Here is a 23,424-nt window from a genome sequence, read left to right as displayed (position 1 = left end):
GAAAGACAGAAGATTTCATGCAGTTCAGTGGAAATGTTCTCTTTGCAGCACTTCAGAACCTCTCCCATCTTGATGCACCAAATAGGAGCTTTTCTGGGCTTAGGACCACCTTAGGAGCTGGTTAAAGTGTGGCAGAAAACCTTCAGGTCAGTGGTGGGTTTCAAAATTTTTTACTACTGGTTCTGTGGGTATGGCTTGGTGGGCGTGGCTCGGTGGGCATGGCAGGGGAAGGATACTGTAAAATCTCCACCCCCACTCCAGGAGAAGGTTACTGCAAAATCCCCATTTCCTCCTGATCAGCTGGGACTTGGGAGGCAGAGAATAGATGGAGGCAGGGCCAGTCAGAGGTGGTATTTACCAGTTCTCCAAACTACTCAAAATTTCCGCTACCGGTTCTCCAGAACTGGTCAGAAACCCACCTCTGCTTCAGGTCCTCCGATCTCTGCAGAAGGCCCCACTAGCATTTCCTGCAGTTTAACTTCGCCTAACCTACTAACCTGACATCACCTTTCCTGCAATTAGTGGTTGCATTAGCCTGCCAGACTGATGGACCCAAACCCAAGCCTGTTTCTTTAGAACCACAATGTGGAATTCCTTCTACATTGCAGAAACTATTTCAGTACAGGAAGGGCATGGTGGTGCACAGGCTTAAATGTGGAGCTGGAGAGTTTAAGGCAAGGCTCCACATTTTTAAGTAAAGTGAGTTTTCTGCTATGAGATAGATCAACCTTTCCTCCAGACTGGTGGCTTCTAATTGCGGGGACAATGCTGAGTTCAGTGCAGCATTCCCAGGCCAGATCGATCTATCGATCAATCAATTTACCAACCAACCAACCAATCAATCATTCAGAATAAAGCTGGAAGGGACCCTGGAGATCTTTTAGTCCAGCCCACTACTCAAACAGGAGACTATACCATTTCAAGCAAGTGGCTGTCCAGTCTCTTCTGGAAGACCTCCAGTGATGAAGCACCTACAACTTCTGGATGGCAAGTCATTCCACTGGTTAATTGTTCTCATTGTCAGGAAGTTTTTCCTTAGTTCTAGGTTGCTTCTCTCTGATTAGATTAGTTTCCATCCATTGTTTCTTCTCCTGCCTTCTGGTGCTTTGGAGAATAGGTTGACCCACTCCTCTTTGTGGCAGCCCCTCAAATACTGGAATGCCTCTATCATATCCCCCCCCCCCCCCAGTCCTTCTTTTCTCTAGAGTAGTCATATTCAGTTCCTGTAACTGTTCTTCATCGGTTTAGTCTCCAGGCCTTAAATCATCTTAGTTGCTCTTCTCTCCACTATTTCCAAAGTCTCAACAACCTTTTTGTAGTCTGGTGACCAAAACCAGCCCAGGCCAGTCTGCAACTCCCTGATTTATGACACCTGAAGAACCCCAGGTTGATTGATTCCCACCCCGGGAGACCCCAATAAACGGAGTTCATTTTTTTGTTTCTGAAGAGTTTCTCTGCCACAATGCCATTCATTGTGGCCCAAAGGCTGAAGCCCGGACTGCCTCTTCCTCTTTCTACGGGGGTCTTTGGGAAGGTGGGCTTAGCTGCCAGATAATTTTTAATGGCTGACAGGATACCAGCAACCATCAGTCTTGCCAGAGAGGCTGGCTTTCCATTGTTCTTTTCCATAAAAAATCAAAGAATGGAGAGAAAGAAAAGTAGGCGAAGGAGCAAGTAAGGCATTCAAACAGGAAGCCCAGGTGCCTCCCCAGGTATCCTGGCCCTGCCATAAATTCTGGATTTCTGCTAAAGTTCAAAGTCTCATTCAGGCATCTAGAAATTCATAGCTCATTAGGGAGCCTGCTTGTCTTAATTCTGGGGTTATTCTATGGGTGTTTCCGTTGCTTCCCATATACTCCATATCCCCCTTCCAATCAATCAATCAATTTATGTATCTAGGCGATTTAATAAAGATGTTTCTCTCTGAAGCCTTCCTCAAGGCCAGGCTGGGCCTTTGCCCAGGTCTCCATTTGACTTCAAGATTGGCACCAGGTTCTCAGCTCCCTTGCTGTCTTCTTGATCTCGGAGAAGTCTTTGGCAGAGACCAAAATTTAATTTATGTGTTTATTGAATTTTAAAACCGCCCACTTCCCTCACAGAAGAACTTTGGGCTGTGTACAGAGAAAACACCACAACATAAAAACAGTAGATAAAATTTAAAAAGACAAGGATGAATTACAAAGCAGTGTGAAAATTAATTAAAAGCTGGGGGAGGACTTGCCGGGGACTAGACAGCCCCATAGCCGAGGCCTCCTATCTGAACCCCACACAAGGCTGCAGAGCCATGTTTTGTGCCAGGTGAGGTGGGGGTGGGGGGCTGTCTCATCTCCCAGTGAGCGAATCTTCCATGGGGGGGAGGGGACTGGCAGAGAAGGCTCCCTTCCTGAACCCCCCAGTTGGAATGTCTTGATTGGTGGGGTCCACAATGCATCTTCCCTGCCTGACCACGTGGGTCAGGCTGATATAAAGACCGTTTCCTAGGTAACCTGACCCCAGCTCATGTGGGGCTTTATAGGTCCCAACCAACACCTTGAACTGGACCCAGCACAGCTTGTGTTGGAAAGGTGTGACATGCCCGTTCTTTGGGCAGACAGGATTGCCCCCACAGCCTCCTTTTGCACCGGCTGAAGCTTCTGGACACTTTTCAGGGGTAGCTGGATTGGGTGGGGGAGGGCTGGCTGGGAGAAGCTGCAGTAAAGCTGTGGGTCCTAGTGGGGGAAGGTGCCCCCTCCCTGCACCTCTGACCAGAGACGGTCTGGGGAGACCCCACCTGGGTAGCCAGGCCTTTGCTGCCTGCCGACAGCTGCACCCCAGAAAGGGATGGGGAGCACCTGCTTTCCTTTCAAGCAAGGGCCAGGCCCACCACTCTGGATCCTGCCAGGAGGGGATGTCAAGGCCGAGGGGGGGTCACAAGGGGATCTCCTGAGGGGCCAAGAGTGCAAATGCCTCCACTCTGGGCAGCTCCCCTGCGCCATTCCTTCCTGGGAGTTTGGGGAGGGGTCTCATTTGGACAGGGTGTAGCTTCCTGTTGAAGTCCTGGTGCCGGAGCCCCAGATGGGGGGAGGATTGTGTGGGCAGGAGGCGGAGGGAGAATAGGAAGACTTGGGGGACGGCAAGCTGGCAGTAAGCCAAGAGCGAGGCAGCTGCAGAAAGGAAAAAGCCAATTTCGCCCTGGGAAGAAAAGAATAATTGTTATAAACAACGGAGGCTTCCTGTGGCTGGTGGGGAGGCTGCCTCCTCTGCCTCAACCAGGGGTGAAATGCTCCCGGTTTGGACCGGATCACTCGATCCAGTAGCGATGGCGGTGGGTGGTTTGACGATCCCAGCTGTGTTGTCTGATTGGCAGAGGCTTTTCAAAGCATTTTTTTGCATTTGCAGAAAAAATGCTTTGAAAAGTTGAAATAAAAAAATCATATTAAGAAATTTCTCGCCAGTTCCCATTTTTTCTAGTTGCAATATTAAAAAACCCCAGTTAAGATTGTCGAAAGCTTTCTGTGCGTCGAGGAAGAGTAAGGCCATCTTTTCATCTGATTTTTGCTCATAATATTCCAGTATATTAATTATTGTTCTTGTGTTCTTGTTGATTTGCCTATTTGGAATAAAACCATTTTGGTCTGGATGGATATAATTCACAATAATTCTCTTCATTCTCTGAGCCATGATCGATGTAAATAATTTATAGTCTGCGTTTAGAAGTGATATGGGTCTGTAGTTTTTGGTTTGAGTTAGGTCTGAGTCTTCTTTAGGTATCAGTGTAATAATTGTCTCTATCCATGATTTGGGAATTTTAGCTTCTAAAATCGCTTCGTTCAGGACTTGTAATAGGATGTCATCCATTGGCTGATTCTCGATTTTGTAGAATTCTGCCGGGATACCATCTGGGCCTGGTGTTTTATTGTTGTTCTGCTTCTTCTTCGCTTCAATTAATTCTAACATCGATATTGGTCTGTTCAAGAGTTCTCTTTGAGTTTCTTTTATTTCTTGGATATTGGCTTTGTTTATATATTCTTTTACTTTCTCCAATTGGATTTCTTCCTGCGTATATAGTTCCTGGTAGAAATTTCTTACAATTCGCTTTTTTGCCTCATTCATATGCTGTAGTTGCCCTTGTTCGTCTTGTAGTTGGTGTATTAGTCTTTTCTCCTTTTCTTTCTTTAGTTTATATGCCAACCAACGTCCTGTTTTATTAGCGAATTCAAATTGGTTTTGCTTTGCCATTCTAATCTTCCTAGCTATTTCTGTTGTTGTTATTAAGTTTATTTCATGTTTGATATGGTTTATTTTTTCCTTAATCTCTTTTCCATCTGGTCTGTTCTGTAATTCTACTTCTTGTTTTCCGAGCTCAGTCATTAGGTTATTCCTTCTTTGCTGTTTCTCTCTGTTTTTCTTCACCTTGAATGAAATTGTTAATCCTCTTATATATGCTTTTGTGGCATCCCATAGAATTTGTAGTGATGTATGTTCCTTTTTGTTTATTTGAAAAAATATCTCCATCTCTTTCTTTATCATCTCTATGTATTCTTTATCTTTGGTAATTTCTCTATCCATCATCCATCTTCCTCTCTTTAACCGGCCTTTCCAGACTATTGTTATAGGATCGGATCACTCGATCCAGTAGCGATGGCGGTGGGTGGTTTGACGATCCCAGCTGTGTTGTCTGATTGGCAGAGGCTTTTCAAAGCATTTTTTTGCATTTGCAGAAAAAATGCTTTGAAAAGTTGAAATAAAAAAAAAAGTTGGCCACACCCACCCAGTCACATTACCCCCCTCCCACTAAGCCACGCCCACAGAACCGCTAGTAACAAATTTTACATTTCACCCCTGGCCTTAACCCTTCACCCACCAGAGAAGGCAGGTCAGGCAATTCACTTGAATTAAGCACAAAGTGGTCCATACTGGGAACACCCACCCCCCGCAGAAGTTGTCCTCAACTTACAACCGTTTATTTAACAACCATTACAAGTTAAACGGTGCTGAAAAAGTGACTTACAAGCAGTCCTCACACTTATGACTGTCACAGAATTTGCGCAGTCATGTGACCAAAGTTCAGGCGCCTGGCAACCAACTCAGAGATACAACAGTCGCAGCCAATGGGGAAGCTAGATCCACTTAACAACCATAGCCAAAACAATCATAAAATTGGGTGCTGCTCCCTCAAGAACCATTTCATGTAGCAACGAAAGTTCCTGTCCCAATTGTGGTCATAAGTTGAGGACTAGCTGTATACGGGAAGTTCTCAGCTAGGAACTCTTGGTGGAGGGGACTGGAAACAGGCTGGCTGGACAGAATTCTCGGCGGGGGGGGGCAGGTGCAGCTCTGGCCACCCGCCTTGAGAAGGACATTAGAGGGGGGGGCAATCCAGCCGGTGGGTAGAAAAGCCCAGGCCCCAGGCGCTCTTTTGTTTGAGGGAAAAAAGGGTGGGGGGGGGGCATAGCATGACAAAGCATGGCAGCCTTTTCTCTCCCCCCCAAAGCCAGGATCAGGGTGGCTGGGAGGGGAGCTGGGCAGAGCAGGGAAGCCCCTCTTCCCAGACGGAACTCGGGGAATTCACTGCTCCCTGAGGTGGTGATGGCTAATATTTGTTTATCCAATCGGTATGGTTGCCCATCTGCCAGGACATGCCAGCCAAGGGCCTTAGTCCTGCGCACAGCAGCCAAACATTCAAGGAACTGGCTGGATGCAGCCTGGCTCCACGGAGGCCATTTTAGCTGCCAGGGGGAGAACCGAAGTGCCAACCAGGCTGGGCTCATCAGGGCTCCTCTGGCGTTGCATTGGTCTTCAGAGCTCAGCAAGAACAGGTCACGGGGGCCGCCTCCTTGTAGCCCAGAGGACCCACCCCCAGCAGCTCAGTCCCCCTTCTAAAGATGCTGACCGGCTCTTTCAGGTTTCAGGGAGGGGCCCCCACCAACAGGGAGCTGGCTGTGCTTCTCTAGCCTCCAAACGTGCCCTCTGGTTGAGATCTAACTCTGTTCCAGATCAGCTGTCATGAATTGGGCCTTTGGTGTCCTCTGGGCACTGCCAGGCAGGGGAGTTTGGGGCAGACAGCTGGCCGGTCAGTTCCACCACTCCAGCTGAGCCCTCCAGTTTGGGAGTGGACCAGACTCAGAACAATAAGGATGCTCATCATTGTGCAGCTCCACACAACCCCCCCCCCCCGGTCCCCACTCTACTAAAGGGAGAATTGGGGAATAAAGGGAAAACCGACCCTCATAAGCACAGCAAGCCAAATGGGGAAGGGGGAGGGTGCTCACCTGTGCCTTTCATGGCCAAGGCCTGGCAGGCTTCTCGCAGATAAATTTCTTCCCTTCAGAACAGGGACAAACATTCAAAGCTCCCTCATGCAGTTCCACACAGCCTTGTTTATAACTTGATCCCCTACAGTTTGGAGAAAGAAAGCAAGGAGAAAAGGCGGCTGCTCCAGGCCTCTGCCCTCTGCCATGAGTTTCAACAGAATAACAGCATAAGGAGTTGGAGGGGACCTTGGAGGTCTTCTAGTCCAACCCTCTGCTCAAGCAGGAAACCCTATATCATTTCAGACAAATGACTGTCCAGTTTCTTCTTAAAAACCTCCAAGGATGGAGCGCCCACAATGTCTGGAGGCAACTTTGGTTCCACGGAGTAATTGTTCTGACTGTCAGGAAATTCCTCCTTAGTTCTGGGGGTGCAGAAGCTGCCCTTGCCCTTCCCGCAGAGCCATCCCACCCTTGCCAGGGACCTGCCTGGCCCAGGCTGCAGAAAGCCTCCAGGCACCAGTGGGAGGTGGGGAAGGCCAGGCGGAGGCCGGGGGCTGCTGTGCCCCCCAAGGCAGCTCCCTTGTTAGACAGGAGGCCCCACGGCCGGGTTGCATCCTGTCCCCAAACAAGGAGGGGCTTAAGAAAGGTTGCTGTGCATAGTTTGCCAGGGGGGGATGGGTGATTTCATGCTGCACTTTGGAGAACAGGAAGGGTCCCCTTGGGTAAGGTGACCAGACGTCCCGCTTTTGGCGGGACAGTCCCGCTTTTAAGCAATTTGTCCCGCATCCCGCGGCGTTTTAAAAAAGTCCCGATTTTTCATTCTGCCTCCTGAGTCCCAGCTGATGGCTAGAGGGAAAAAACCTGTTTAAACTCTTGCCGCGGGGCTTCAAAGGGCCGCCCTATGTTGATTAGCTCGGCTTCCCCCTCTCAGCTGATTTGCGCAGGGCTCTGCTCTTGCTAAATTGCTCTAGCAGTTTTTTTTTTTTTCTCTTTGTGCAAACCAAGCTCAAAACGAAACTGAAACTGGCTGTTGGCTTTGCTGTTTGCTTGCAACGTTGGAAAATTAGGCAGCAGATTTATTTTCCTTTTCCTCACCAAAAAAGGTAGGTGTAAACAATGGGAAATTATTTAGGGCAAAAGAGGAGAGTTCAAGATTTTAAAACACAAAAGAAAAAAAAGCTCTTTTTAACTAGGGAATTGTAATAATTGAGATACTATTAATTGTATACTGTGATGAAAGCAGAAATGGTTAAGTTGTGGTTTGGAGGAATATATGGGGGAAATTATTTGGTTTATTATTATTGGTAAATATAATTAATTGATTTGTAAGAAATTGGATTGCATGGAAATAATTGGAATATTCATGTTCATATTGATTAATATACAAAAAAGATAGTTATATAACTAATTGATTTATATTAAAATGTTGAATTTGTATTAAACCTGTATTACATAATTACATAATTAACCAATGTGAGGATGGATATAAAAATAGATGACAATGGGAAGGGGTATAATATAGAATAGAAGGGAAAAATTGAATTTGATTAAGATTAGAGATGAGGATGAAGGGTAATATTGTTTTTTTAAAAAAATAGATGAGGAATAAATATGGCAAAAAGGAAATATAGAAATTGTAAATTTAATTGAAATGACTAAACGCTGTTTAAATTTGTGAACCAGCCAAATATTCTGTTCAAAGAAAATACATTGTATGTTTGTATATGTGTTTCTAATTATTGCTATTTATTCATATTTGTTCTCTTTTATTCTTTAAAATTTAACAATTCATTCTTTATCTTAATATCTTTATATTTGCTTGGGGTTGGCTTTCTTCCCTTTCATCTTTTTTATTGTACAGCAATCTTTCTCCTCAAACCTACCACCTCTCTCTTTTCTTTCCTTCTTACTTTCTCTTCCCCCCACCCTCTTTTTCTCCTCCCTACTTCCTCTTTCTTTCTCCTTCTCCTCCTCTCTTCCTCCCTCTCTTACCCTCACTCCTACTCTAATTTCCATTCCTTCATCCCTCTCTATTGCTGTAATCCTTTAATGCATATGGACTACTCAGAGGGCTGAAAAAGTTATTTTTGACTGGTCCTCGCACTTTTGACCAGTCCTCGAACTTACGACTGTCCTCACATTTTACATTTTTGCCCTATCTTGTCATCATGGTGAAGAGAAGCAGTTGTGAAATGAGTGACATGGTTGTTAAGAATGCTGCACGGGCATAAATGTGAGGATGGTCATAAGTGTGAGGACCAGTCAAAAGTGCGAGGACCTGTCAGAAATGACTTTTTTCAGCCCTCTGGTTAGTCCTTTTGTGCATATGGACTACTCGGAGGGCTGAAAAAGTTATTTTTGACTGGTCCTCGCACTTTTGACCAGTCCTCGAACTTACGACTGTCCTCACATTTTACGTTTTTGCCCTATCTTGTCACCATGGTGAAGAGAAGCAGTTGTGAAATGAGTGACACGGTTGTTAAGAATGCTGCACGGGCATAAATGTGAGGATGGTCATAAGTGTGAGGACCAGTCAAAAGTGTGAGGACCTGTCAGAAATGACTTTTCAGCCCTCTGAGTAGTCCCTATACACATAGCCATGGCCACCCGGTCACATGACCAGCTAGCCACGCCCACCCAGTCACATGACCTCCAAGCCACGCCCGCCCACAATGGTGTCCTTCTTACCAATGTTAAAATCTGTTCACCTTACCTTATACACATAGCCATGGCCACCCGGTCACATGGCCAGCTAGCCACGCCCACCCAGTCACATGGCCAGCTAGCCACGCCCACAAAATAAGCCACGCCCACAATGTCCCTCTTTACCAATGTTAAAATCTGGTCACCTTACCCTTGGGGGAAAGGGATTTTGTCCATAACCATTTCAAGACTGTGCCTCGGAATCCGGATGGGGGTGCCCCAAAGTTTCAGAAATGGATTTGTAATTGTTTCCAGAGTGATAGAAATCATGTTTTTTCATACAAGCTCTCTCTCTCTCTGTGTGCGCGCGCGTTTGTATTAATTGTACAGATTGAACTTGGGAAGTGGGGCAATGATCTTTTCATTCTGGCCCCTCCCATTTAGATAATTCTGACTACAGAGCAAATGAAACAAGCACCAGATGTGAAGTTATTTGTTTTCTGGGCTCGGATACCCCACAGAGATATGCAGAACCTCAGAAGGCTCCAAAGAGGTTTTGTTCCCCCTTTCCAGAGAGTTGCAGGGTGTCCCACGTCTTCCCATCAGAGGCTGGGAGGGCTGGGCTGGCTCTGCCACCCTGTCCAGCACTGTCCTCCTGAGCTCCCTCAAGTGCCTCAGCCCTCTCCTCTCCCCTCTGGGTCAGCCCCGAGCAGGAGGGGCAAGTGAGAAGCCAAAGCCTCTAACTGACCCTAAGAGGGATGGGCACCAGGGCAACCCTGGAATGGCAGCCATCCCAATAGGGTTACATCTCAAAACCTGTGGAAATCTGGTCCAGCCACAGATCCTCCCAGGGACTCTTTATGAGGGCACAACTCACCCCATGGAAATCCCGATGTCAGGGGTTTGATCAACCCAGAAAAAGCTGCTCCTTGATTTTTTTAGGCCAATCCAGTTCGGGGCTCTAAAACAAAATGAAAAAGACAATGCTGAGTGAAGGGAAGGGAAGTCGAAGCAATCAGTCAAAATGCCTAAGCTGTGTTTCTTTCAGGGGAGGTCCCTGAGTATCCTAGAAGAGGACCCCGCCCCAGGGGGACTTTTGCAGCCTTGATGGAGCCACAGGGCGCTGACTGGGTGGCCCCTCTGGGCTGAGTTCCTGGGATCCTGACCCATCACTTTGACTGGAAGGATTAGAAACAGACGCTATCTGCAGGGAAAGAGTTGCCACTGCTTTGAGGGGGGGTTTCTTTGTGGGGCTGGGGATACACAAGCCAGACCCCCTGGAGAGGGGTTGAGAGAAGCCATGACAAAAAGACTGATTAAATCAACACTGACTTCCTACTAGATAGTTGGTCTAAATGCCCAGTTAATTACACTGTTAAGAATGGAAACCAATGAGCAGGATTCTCATGCCCAGCAGACACATCCCCACCCCCCAATTAGACTCAGAAAGCATCTGTGGGGAGAACACAGGGCCAAGAGGCTCCCAGAGGGTGAGGGAAGCCAGGGGGCACAGAGGGGTGGAGGAACAAGAGGAGGGCCATACAATAAATTCCATCGCCAAAACCAACATCAGCCATAACAAACTCCTTTCACATCCTGACTTATCCATATTGCAAAGAATCCTCTCCCGTGAACTCCGATCAGAACTTAAAAGACGTCAAGAACAAGGACATACTGACTTATACATCGACTACCGTGCCAACTGTATCAAAAGGAAGTCCCACAACCTACATCCTAACACTCAATCCTCCTCCATCCAGCCCTCATCATCCAAAACTAGGCACGCATGCCCCTAACTTCCTCTATAACAACTATTACTGACCTTAAATGCAAGCTACTTAATGCAAGAAGCCTTGTAAAAAAAATACCTGAATTCCTCTTCTTACTAAATATGGCTATATTTGACCTTATATTTGTTTGTGAAACTTGGCTGAATACATCCCTCCCTGACTCCATTACCACAGTAAGAGACTATCATGTTTACCGGTCTGATCGTGAAATCTGTAGAGGAGGTGATGTTGCTATCTTCTACAAAAAGTCCCTACATCTAAAAAACATTTAAGTTACACAGGAGCTTGCTCTTCATGAGACCATCGTCTGCAACCTGTCCTTAAATACCACATTTTGATTCTTACTATGTTACAGAGCCCCAGATTACAACAATTGATCATGCAAATAAGTTAACTTCACTACTAACATGGGCAGCCTCCTGCCCACACCCAATAATCTTTCTTGGAGACCTTAATTTACCACTTATTAATTGGACCCTAAATGAATGTACAACTGAACCTATACATGCAACCCTGTACAATACTGTAACTAATCTGGGACTTGATCAACTAGTAACTAACAACACTAGACTCAACAACTGCCTTGATCTCATCTTCTGCAAGAGTTTAAGCTCAATTTATGGACTACAAATAAAAGAACTATTCTCCAACAGCGACCATAGCATGATTAACTTTAGTCTCAATTTATGCCCTCACAAAAATCATCATAATGATGGGATTCCTAATTATAACTTTAAAAAAGCCAACTACAATCTCATAAACAATGAACTTTCATCTCTTGATTGGCAAATTCTATTCGCTGGCTGGAATACTGCAGACGACCTTTACAACATTTTCTTGCATGAAGTCAAACGAATCATTAAACTTTATGTACCACTAATATCCCCCAAAACCAGAAAAAATAAGCTACCAATAACAATAAGGAAACTACAATCCAGAAAAAATCTCTTTGGCGAAAAAACAAAATTAACTACATAGCTAACTTCAAAAACCGCTACAAAAACTTATGCCAACAAATAAAGACTGAATGCACCAATTATCACATCAAGCAAGAGGAAAACCTTCTTCGCACAAAATCCACACATGCCTTCTATAATTTTGTAAACAACAAACTTAAAGACTCGAGATCCATCCCACCCCTAAAAGGACCAGATGATGAAGACTGTATTGACGAAACCGTTAAAGCCAATCTCTTTAACACATTATTCGGCTCAGTCTTTGTAAACAGCAACAACACATACCCAATATTTCTCAGTTGTAATACAGACAATTACAATGATTACGGTGATCTTATAGATATTGATTTTACAGAAGATAACGTTGAAAAGGCACTATGCAATCTAAAACCATCTCTATCTATTGGACCTGATGGACTATGTGCATACTTCTTAAAAAAAACTTTCCACTGCAATTGCAGAATCTCTAAGCAAAATTTTTGAAAAATCTTTCATTACCAGTTCCTTGCCCTACCAATGGTCACAGGCCACGGTCATCTCTATCTTCAAAAAGGGAGACCTTAGCCTAGTTGAAAATTACACATCTTGATCAGGGCAAAGCAATACATGCAATTTACAAAGACTTCTGTAAAGCTTTTGATTCAGTGGTACACGACAAATTACTTCTAAAACTAAAACCCTATGGCATTTCTGGACTCCTACATGAATGGATAGCTGCCTTCCTGTCAAACAGACAAGTGGTCAGAATAGGAAGCGCTCTATCAAATCCTGTACCTGTTAATAGTGGTGTTCCCCAACGCAGTGTTTTAGGTCCAATACTCTTCATACTTTACACAAATGATCTTTGCAATCATATTAAAAGCAACTGTGTTCTCTTCACTGATGATGTTAAACTATTCAACACCACCAACATTGCAATTACCCTTCAAAAAGACCTTGACTATGTGTCAGATTGGTCTAACAAGTGGCAACTTCATATCTCAACCTTGTCTTGCACATTGGCAAAAAAAATCAAAACATAAAATACAAATTAGATGGACATGACCTTGTAGATGACCCTCATTCTGTCAAGGACCTTGGAGTACTCATTTCTAAAGGTCTAAGTGCCAAAGCCCACAATAACAACATTGCCAAAAAGGCATTAAGAGCTGTTAACCTAATCTTGCGTAGCTTCTTCTCTGCTAATATTGTACTACTAACTAGAGCATACAAAACATTTGCTAGACCAATTCTCAAATACAGCTCATCTGTCTGGAACCCGTACTGCATATCGGACATAAATACAACTGAAAGAGTCCAGAGATATTTTACGAGAAGAGTCCTCCATTCCTCTACCTGCAATAAAATACCTTATGCCACCAGACTTTAAATTTTGGGCTTAGATAACTTAGAACTACACCGACTTCGGTCTGATCTAAGTGTAGTACATAAAATTACCATATTTTTCATTCCTTTTATATCTTTTTCTTCTCTAATATTTCTATTTAGCACTTCTAATGTTTATACAAACAACAGAGGAGACAGTGGACAGCGTTGTCTCGTTCCTTTTTTTATCTCAATAGACTCTGTCAGTTCTCGATTTATCATTACTTTTGCTGTTTGTTTATAGTATATGGCTTCTATTGCTTAAATGAATTTTCTACCAAAGCCCATCTGCTCCAATTGAAGTAACATAAATCGCCAGTTGACATTATCAAAGGCTTTCTGTGCATCTAGAAATATCAAAGCCATTTACTTTTCAGGATGTGCCTCATAATATTCCAAAGTGTCCAGAATTATCCTCATATTGTCTCTAATCTGTCTTTTTGGCAGAAACCCATTTTGGTCAGAATGTATGGCAGAAAAACTTAAATAACTTTTAAGTCTTTCTGCCAATATTGAAGCAAAAATTTTATAATCTGAATTTAGCAGGGATATAGGCCTATAATTTTTTATTTATTGTGGGTCAGTATCCTCTTTTGGAACAAGTGTAATGTATGCTTCTGACCATGACTTGGGTATTTTCCTCTTTAACATAGCTTCATTCATAACTTCTAACAATGGAAAGCTCAACGATTCCTATAATGTCTTGTAATATTCCGCTGACAGTCCATCTGGGCCTGGTGCCTTCCCATTCTTTTGTTTTTTAAGTGCTTCACTTAGTTCCATCATTCTTATATTTCCTTCTAACATCATTTCAATGTCTTTAGGAATCTAGGGTAAATTCGTCTTTTGCAAGTATCGTTTGACATTTTCCTCCTCTATATTTTCTTGTTCATACAGTTTTCTATAATAATCTTGTATAATTTCTTTCTTCTCTTTATTCCCAAATCTAATTTATCCTTGGTCATCTATTAGTTGTTAGTGCCTGCAGGCAGCCCAAGGGCAGGTATGTCCTTGAAAGGCGGAGGCAAGCGAGGATGGCTGAGCCTGGCGGCCAGCGAAGGGCGAAATTTGCCAGGGGGGGTGGCTGGTGGCCCACGGCGTGGGGGCTAATAACTGTAGCAAAATTACAGTTATGAAGTAGCAACGAAAATAATTTTATGGTTGGGGGTCACCACAACATGAGGAACTGTATTAAAGGGTCGCGGCATTAGGAAGGTTGAGAACCACTGTTTTAGATAAAAGCCTTTCTGAGGCATATTTTCTGAAGCTTCTTTCAGAGGCTTCTTTCAGCCTCTGAAATCTCCGTTTGGGAGGCTGGACGGGGCTACATTCAGAGTATAAAATGCACCCAGATTTTCACCCTCTTTTTTAGGGGAAAAAGGTGCATTTTATACTCTGAAAAATACAGTATCTGTCACAATATCCTACCTGTCAATGACTACTTCAGCTTCAACCACAACAGTACAAGAGCAAATAATAGATACAAACTTAAAGTGAACGGCTCCAAACTCAATTGCAGAAAATATGACTTCAGCAACAGAGTGGTCAATGCCTGGAATGCACTACCTGACTCTCTGGTTTCTTCCCCAAACCCCCAGAACTTCAACCTCAAACTGTCTACTGTTGACCTCACCCCATTCCTAAGAGGTCTGTAAGGGATGTGCATAAGTACACCAGGGTGCTTACCGTCCCTAGCCTAATATTTCTTTTTACTCTTACTCTTTCCATGTGTTGGAAGAAACATCCTTCTGGGTTCTGCTCCAAGTGGGGAAACAGACACTGGAAACATGGAGACTGCTTGGAAAGATGGTTTAATGGTGGACAGGATCACATGGCTTGAGTTCCTGAACAGAAGAGGGCAGATACAGTAAATCCTCGGGTTTTTATGCTCTCTCTGGCTCTGCATTTCTTGGGGCCCCGAAAGAGTATCCTGATTGGTTGTCAGACTCCCAGGGGTGGAGGCCTTGCTGGCTGATGGTCACATGTGCTTCCCAGGTCACATGTGGTGAGTTTCTGCTGCTATTGTGTAGAGGGCTAATCCTATCTTTGGCAATTCCTACTATGGCTCTGCCTGAAGGAGGCAGATCTTTGTTATGTAGAATAAACTGGCCCAGGCCTTAATGGCCCATTGACAAAGGGTGGGGGGCAGGAAGGTGGGAGCTGCTCTGTCTGTAAAATATGCTTCTCATATTTCTCATCCAGGGAAATATAATATTCTGCCTTCTTCATATTTCCCAAAATATTTCACTCTTCCAGGAAAGGGGTGGGTGCTAACTTCCTACACATGTATTCAAATTATGTTTATACTTTTACCTGTTATCTTATATATGCTTGACAAATAAATTTGTCATTCATTCATTCATTCATTCATTCATTCATTCATTCATTCATTTATTTATTGGTTCGATTTATATGCCGCCCTTCTCCGGAGACTCAGGGCGGCTTACAATGCATTAAGCAATAGCCTTCATACTTTTGTATATACCTGCTTAGTAGGGCTTTCGCCCCCCCCCAAGCAGTGTTCTTTTTTATAAAAAATCATCTTATTGCCCCCACAATCCGGGTCCTCATTTTATCTACCTCAAAAGAATGGAAGGCTGAGTCAACCTTGAGCCTGGTGAGATTTGAACTTGTAGTAATTGCAGGCAGCTGGTGCTACTTAACAGCACTTTAGTCTGCTGCACCACCAAGGCTCTATATTGCCCAAAGTCATCTGGAACAGGGCAATCTCTAAATTATATCAAGTCAATATTTATGTGACAGACCGCAGCAGGTTGTCATACATAAAGCTAGAGAAGGCTGTCAGTGTATAAGAATTTATGAACTGGAATAGCCATGGCAACAAGTCAGCAAATGGGAACTGTTTGGTGACTGAGACACAGGATTTGTTGTCTGAGCCATGTGAGCTGGCTTGGAGCTTGGGCGTGGCTTAGCTTAATTGTTCTGTGCTGTGAGAGTTTGTTGGTCTTTGCTTGAGAGTACTTGCTACTTCTTCTCTCTACCACTTTGCTAGAGCTGCATTGGTATTGTATACATGCATCATGTTTTATATTTGTTAGAAGCTGGATCTAGCCCAATAACTCAAAGTCAGACTTCAATTCTTTTTTGTAGCTTTATTGTAGATTTAATGGTACTGGAGGCCACTGACCTTGTACCTTTCCCTTTCAGGTATACATCTGGAATACAATGTGGACCTCGTGGTCGGAGCTATTATACCCAGGAGGAGGGGCAAAGAGGCAAGGAGTGGTTACAGGGGTTATGGGATATGTGGTCAGTTAACCCTTGCAGGGCCGGGTGATCAGGGAGATGTTGTAGTTAGACATTTACCATGACAAAACCCCCTCTAAATGTCTAACTGGGTACCTGGGGAAGTGGTTGAATACACACAGAGAATATACACGCACAGGCACGGATTACATGTAAACACACATTTTAGACATGAGGTATGCATGCTGTTTATGTGGTAGGGGTTTAGTGAGAATATCTGCTGTTTGCTCCTCTGTGTCACAGTGTACTGCCTTAATGAAACCTATTTCTGAAAACTGCCTGACGTGTTTGTATTTAATGTCAATGTGCCTAGATCGCTGACCTATGGCATCGGCCTTTGAGATCTCTATCGCTGCCTTGTTGTCTTCGTGGATGACTATTGGGTATGAGGGTTCAGCCCAGATGTTGCAGAGCAAGTCATCGAACCACACTAAGTTGTTTGCGGCCTTGGATAGGCAAACGAATTCTGCTTCCGTAGTTGATGTGGCCACCAGTTTTTGCTTTCCAGTGTACCAATGGATGGGGCAATTGTTGAGTAGTAGCACGTAGCCAGAGGTGCTTTTTCTGCACTCTATGTCCCCAGCCCAATCAGCGTCAGCATAGCAGGTTAGCTTTGGTTTCTCGGATGTTTCTGGCTCTAGGCAGAGTTGGGCATCCGCACTGAATTTTAAGTATCTAAGTAGCCTTTTGATGGCGTTCCAGTGTGTTACTGTGGGTTTGCTTACATGTCTGGACAGCAGATTGATGGCCAAGGCGATGTCGGGCCTGGTCCAGTTGGATATATACAGGAGTGACCCTATCGTTGATCTATACAACTTATTGTCTGTGAAAGGTTCAGATTCCTCGTACATAGTCTTCAGGAACTCTGGTTGCATGGGAGTCTCGCTGGGTTTTGCTTCGGACATGTTGCATTTGGACAGCAGCTCGGTGAACTTTTCTCTCTGGGAGAGGCGGAAACCCTTGTTGGTTTTTATCACTTGGACTCCTAGGTATTTATCGATCTTTCCAAGTGACTTTAGGGAGAAGTGGCTACCCAGCTCAGTGGCGAACTTGTCACATCTGTCCTTGTGTTTGCTGATGTACAAGATGTCGTCCACATAAACGAGCACACCTTCGAAAGTGTTGTTTTCTCTCTTCGTGAAGAAGCATTTGTCGGCTGAGGTGGCCTCGAAGCCCATGGATCTGAGAGCTTTGGCTAGGCAGTCATACCACCTTTTGCCCGACTGCTTGAGCCCATACAGGCTTTTGTTCAGCAGCCAGGTCTGGTTTTCGCCCTCGTTGTACCCAGGCGGTGCTTTGACGTATATCTCTTTGTCCAACTCGGCGTGCAGGTACGCTGTTTGTACGTCGAATTGGAAAACTTCCAAGCCCAGGATGGTGGCCACCACCAGGGCGCTTTTGACACTCTCCGCCCTGACGGTAGGCGAGGAGGTGTCTGTATAGTCTTTGGGGTATCTTTGGGCGAAACCCTGTGCGACTAGCCTTGCCTTGTACAGGACCTTGTTGTCTTCTAATGTCTTAACTCTGAACACCCATTTGGTTCCTATTGGTTTTTTGTCCTCTGGAATTTGGGCAGGTGAGTATACTTGGAGGTTCCTTAGGCTCTCCATCTCTTTCTCCTTTTAAACCCCCTATCTGTGTGATGTGTACGTTTCCTTTCCCCACTACTTTGACCTTGCTTTGGTTTGCCACCTTTATTTCTGAGTCTACTTCTGTGAGTGAGTCTAGCAGCTCTGGGTTACAAGTAGTGTGGCTTGTGGCCCCTGAGTCCAGGAGCCATGTGTTTCTCTCTGCCTTATGTTTGTCATTTGGGTCATCGTGCCTGATTCCGTATATGGAGCCAGAGTTACTGTCCCTGGAGTGGTCTCTGCGCTCGTGGTGCTTCCTGGGGTTGGGTGACCACCCTCGCCCCCTTTCCTTTGGGTACCTGCATTCAGGTGACCTCCCCCCTCTGTTGTCGTGCTGTCCCCTATCCCTATGGTTCCTGGGGCAATCCCTCTTTAAGTGGTTCCTTGACCCACAAGAATAACATTCTGAGGTATCCCTGGCCCTATCTTGGAAATCCACCCTCTTCGTGGGTCTAGGATCCCTTCTGGACAGTTGGCGGTCCCTCCTCAGAGTGTCCTCTGCAATGAGCTGACTGGTCAGTGTGCCTAGTGTTAGGTATTGCAAGCTGAGGCTATTTAGTTGGGTTATGAAGCTGTCCCAACTGCTATCAAGAGAGTTTATGATTATGCTTATCATGTTCTCTTCTGTGATGATTTCCCCCCTCTGCATGAGCTCTGCCCTTGTAGCATTCATCTTTAAAATGTGCTCACTCATGGGGACCCCTGCCTTGTGCTTGGTGGAGTGGAACTCCCTAGATATTCTAGTGGTTGTGGCTCTGCTCTGGCTATAAAACAGGTTACATAGTTTTTGCATAACATCATAAACAGTCAGATTGTCCTCAGTAGACGGATACATAGCAGATGGAATGGAGGTTAACATGATACAAAATGCCCTGTGATGAATACAGTCAATTTCCAGTGACCAGGGCTTTTGGGGAGGTCTGTTAGCTAGGAACAGTGCATTCTCTCTCATGAGAGCAATTCTTAATTGTTGACTCCATTCTATAACATTACCCCCATCTAACTGTAATTTTGGCAAATTGGCATAATTTGCCCCAGAAATGTTAGTAGGGTTACTTACTGGGGGGAGCTGTCCATGGTCCAAACTGTGATTGAACTCACAATAAGGCTTTGGGATGTCTGTGGCCATTCTGTACTTGCTTGGATCTATGTAGCTTGCTTCTCTTGTTACAGGCAGGTACTGGGCATGCGCGAAGCTCATTCCGCGCTGGAGTCCATCGGGTGAGGTTCCTGTTGCTGGAGCTCCCAGGCCTAGGCCTAGGCCTGTCAGCGGGAGGCTGGACCCACCCCCAGTGGGTCCGAAGGTTCCTCCTGAAGGTGGACACCACTGCTGGATGGCTGAATCCCCGGCGAAGAAGGGGAGAAGGTGAGGAGGCAACGCGGTCATAAGTCAAGGACTTCTGCGGGTCGGCGGCGCAGCAGCAGCGGAGGTCGTAGGTCGAGGATTCCCTGCACCCAGCGGCTCGGCGGTGATGGCGGAGGCGGCGGTGGATCCTCCCTCGTGGTCGCTGGTCCCTGGTCGCGTGGATCGGCCTGGTGGATGTCGTGGCGCAGGTGAGTAGCCGGTTCTTCTCTTCTCCCTCGGGCCTCGCGTAGTTGGTGTAGCGGGTGGCGAGTTCGAGTCCTGCGGTTGATCCTTCCTGCAGGTGGGCGGTTTTTTGTGCCGGCTGTTGGTGTGCGCGGTGTTTTTGGTTGGCTGTGGCTCAGTCGCCTGGTCGTCGTTGGTTGTCCTGGCCTTCTTGTGTTTTCCAGGATTTTTCTTCGATTTTTTGAGTGCTGCAGGAGGCTCGAAAGCGGAGCCGAGGGCAGCAGTGATGGTCTCGATTGCCTTTTGCAACTCGAGATCGGTAGGCATTTTTTTCTTAATTATTGTGATCTCTTCGTGTTCGCTTTCAGAGTTGGGCTCTTCGTTGTCGCTTTCTGAGTCCCCCTCGTCTGTTTCGGGGTTCGGGCATTTTCGCGCCAAGGGATTCAAATCCTGGCATCCCATTGGCTGGTGCTCGTCCCAAGATGGCTGCCGGGAAGAGGGCACGGAAATGGATTCGGCTAGCTTAGGATCTTCGGGTTGGGGTGGCTTACCCTTTTTTGCTAGCTTTTCTCTCTCGGTGGTCTTTGGGGTCTCAATTGCTGCTTCTTGCTGCTCGAAGAGGCTTTGAAGGTCCGCGATGAGGTTCTCTTTGTTGCTGCTTGCCTCCATCAGTTTCAGGATGGAGAGTTTGAATTTATTCATTTTCTGTGCTGTTTCTCCTTCCAGGGCGGTGATTTCCTTGGATGGCCCCTCTTCATCTGATTGTGAGTTCAGGCTGGAGTCCTGCTCGCTTCCAGCTTCTGTCTCCTCCATGGCTGTGGCTTTGGTTGCAAGTTTCTCAGCCATCTTCTTGGTGAGAGCTCTGGTCTGTACTCTGACTGCTTCTTCAGGGTAGATGTTGCGTTCAGTCATTATCTGGAGTTATGGGCAACCATCCTCTGCTACCATTTTGTTAGAAGCTGGATCTAGCCCAATAACTCAAAGTCAGACTTCAATTCTTTTTTGTAGCTTTATTGTAGATTTAATGGTACTGGAGGTCACTGACCTTGTACCTTTCCCTTTCAGGTATACATCTGGAATACAATGTGGACCTCGTGGTCGGAGCTATTATACCCAGGAGGAGGGGCAAAGAGGTAAGGAGTGGTTACAGGGGTTATGGGATATGTGGTCAGTTAACCCTTGCAGGGCCGGGTGATCAGGGAGATGTTGTAGTTAGACATTTACCATGACAATATTCTTGTATATAAAGAAATTTCTTCTGTATAATGAATCCTGCTAAATTATCTGCAGGTGTGCTGGCTGGATCACTACAAACTCAGACAGGTTATGGGCCCAGAGCACACCCAGCCACTCCAAGCACACAGTAAGACTGAACTGTAATCAAGCTGAGGGACAGCCTGTGTTATAAGCAAAAGAGAACAAGGCTGAGAAGGCTTGCAGGATGGCTGTTGATTTCAAGGAGAGCTCTGTGCCTCGATTGGGACAGGAGAATTATCTTATTTGGGCTACAAAAATGGAATGCTTCCTGAAGGCTCTGGGATATTATTATTAATCCACTCCAGGGGCCATTAGCAGCTGCAGATCAACGGCAGCATGATAAGCCACTGGCCTACATCATTTTAAGTTTGGAAGATGAACAGTTCTTGAATATAGCTGATTTAAAAACTGCAAAGGAAGTTTGGCTGAAATTGAGAAGTGTACATGTGAGTGCATCAGCATGCAATATTGTGCAATTATCGAGACAATTGTATAGAGCCCAGCTGCTACCACAAGAGAGTGTAGAGAAGCATTTGCTGCACATGCAAACTCTGTTTATTGAGTTAGAACAGCGTGGAATTCAGATTCCTGAATCTCAGAAAGTGCTGTTGGTGTTAAATAGTCTTGATTAAACATGGGACATTGTTTCAGCTGTTTTTGAATGCAAACCAGAACAGGAATTACGTATGGAAGCCCTTAAAGCCTGTTTAATTTCTGAAGAAAACAAACACCATTTTAGAAGAAGCCACAAGGAGAAATTCCTGAGGTCGGGGCCCAAGGAGCAGAGAGAGGAAAGCAACAGACAGGATGTCTGCAGAGACCAGAGTAACAGAAGAGATTGGTGTGCTGGTTAGAGTAAGTAGTTAGTTTAGAAATTAAGAACCATCCCTTTAAGGGATTGCTTTCAGTAAATGTAGTTTTATGTCACGTGGTCACATCTGTATTTCTGATTGGCCACTGGGTCAGACTTCTGACTGGCTGCAGGGCTAACCTGCTATGTGTAGATTAGCGGGGTTTTTAAATTTCAGCCCAACTGGGAGTTGTTTGCTCTCTCAACACGGGGACAAACTACCTCGTTTCACCTACATGAATTGGAAATAGATTATGTGTACCTCAGAAGAATCTCTTCAGTGACTGTGAGTTATTGTTTAGAGAATGCCTGAAGAATAAAAGTAATCTGCATGATACCATTTCCGTGGAGTTTATCTGTCTGCGCCAAGCATTCTAGCCGCTTGCAACAGAACAATTGGATTACAGCCCAGCAAAGAATTTCTAAAAAGAAAGAACAGGAACAACGGTGGTGTTTCATTGGTGGTGATAAGACTCATTTAAAGAAAGACTGTTTACAAGGAAGAGAAACAACAGATGGACAAGCTGCTGTTGGAAAAATTAGCTATTGTAATAGGAGAGACAGATGGTTAATAGACAGACACAGCAACTGAGAATGGTGTAATTGAGTCTTACAAATGATGAAGGACTCACTGCTGGAGGATTCTGGTCTGAGCAGGTCATATTGGGGTGAAGCCATGTTGACTGCTAATTATTTAATCAATAGGCTGTGGAGTTCCTCTATTAATGATACTCCATATGCAGTGCTATATGGGAGAAAGCCATCTCTGGCACATCTAAGGGTGTTTGGAAGCAATGCGTGGGGGCCTATTCCAAAAGCAATCAGGAGAAAAGGTCAACCAAAGGCTAGGAAGCTCAGGTTTACAAGCTATGAGCCTGGCTCAAAGAGCTATCGCTTTAGCCATGGGAGCAAGAGATTAGTCATTTCCAGGTCTGCTGGCTTTGCAGAGTAAAACTGGAACAGAATTGATGCCAATTTTGGGAATGATCCACTTAGTGATGGTGGCCCACTTAGTGATGGTAACACACTTAGTGACGGTGTCAGCATTCAGGGAGGAGAAGCTGAAAAAGAACAAGAAAAAGAGTCAGGAGAAGATGATGACTCAGATATGAAGCAAGAGAGGGTTGAAACGCAAGAGCCGTCAATGCCCACGCAGGTCAGAGCGATGGAACAAGGGGATTCCACCTGACAGGTATTCTGCTAGTGAAGTAAAGGTGTGTGATGTGTGGTATGAGCCAAGAAACTATCAGGAAATATTGGCATTACCCAGAATTGAACAAGTGAAGTGGAAAGAACCCATGGACAAAGAAATGAAATCCATGGGTGAATATAAAGTGTTCACATCTATGACTTTGCCACAAGGTTGCAAAGTCGTAGGATGTAAATGGGTGTACAAAAAGAAAGTGCTGCCCAACAATGAGGTCCAGTATAAGGCAAGGTTAGTGGCACAAGGTTTTTCACAAAGGAAAAATGTCCACTATGATGAGGTACAGAGTGAAAGCATAAGGTTGGCACTAGCATTGTGGGTGGCTTGTGGGGAAAGGCAGAATGAACTATGCTTGTTTTTGTGTGGGAAACCCAGAACTAATTACGCTTTCTGTGCCAATGTGGAGTTTCTTTTTCTGGATTCGCCAACTGCACAGTTGACATTGAACCAGCTCTCCATGTAGCTGCCTACCTGGACTCCACCAGGAGGTTGGTAGTTTCGAGATGTCGGCAACCAAGAAAGGAATGGAAAGGGAGGGCGAAGTTAGGGAGACCCCGCCAGCAGTCCAAGACAAAGCCAGGATGCAAGCTGCCAGCACACACATCATCAGAGAGCTGAGAACCTGGAGCAACAGCTCATGCTCAAGGGGGGGAGAGAGATGGAAGGATTCTACTTGGGCCCCAAGGACCTGTGGGCAAGT

The 23,424-nt window shown here is 45.3% G+C and overlaps 1 long non-coding RNA gene across 1 annotated transcript; it reads right to left on the bottom strand.

The window, feature by feature from the left end:
- Nucleotides 1-2,050: 2,050 nt before the first annotated feature.
- On the bottom strand, nt 2,051-9,837 carry LOC148115004 (uncharacterized). The gene is made up of 3 exons (XR_015732014.1): nt 9,754-9,837; nt 6,252-6,375; nt 2,051-3,171 (listed from the first exon to the last, which is right to left on the bottom strand). It is a non-coding gene; the product is annotated as an uncharacterized LOC148115004 (long non-coding RNA).
- Nucleotides 9,838-23,424: the final 13,587 nt, after the last annotated feature.

The sequence above is a fragment of the Pantherophis guttatus genome, chromosome 2 (assembly GCF_059756535.1).
Source record: "Pantherophis guttatus breed Tessera chromosome 2, ASM5975653v1, whole genome shotgun sequence".
NCBI classification, from domain to species: Eukaryota; Metazoa; Chordata; class Lepidosauria; order Squamata; family Colubridae; genus Pantherophis; species Pantherophis guttatus.
Note: the sequence above shows the minus strand (reverse complement) of the source record. Positions and strands in the feature narration are given on the sequence as shown.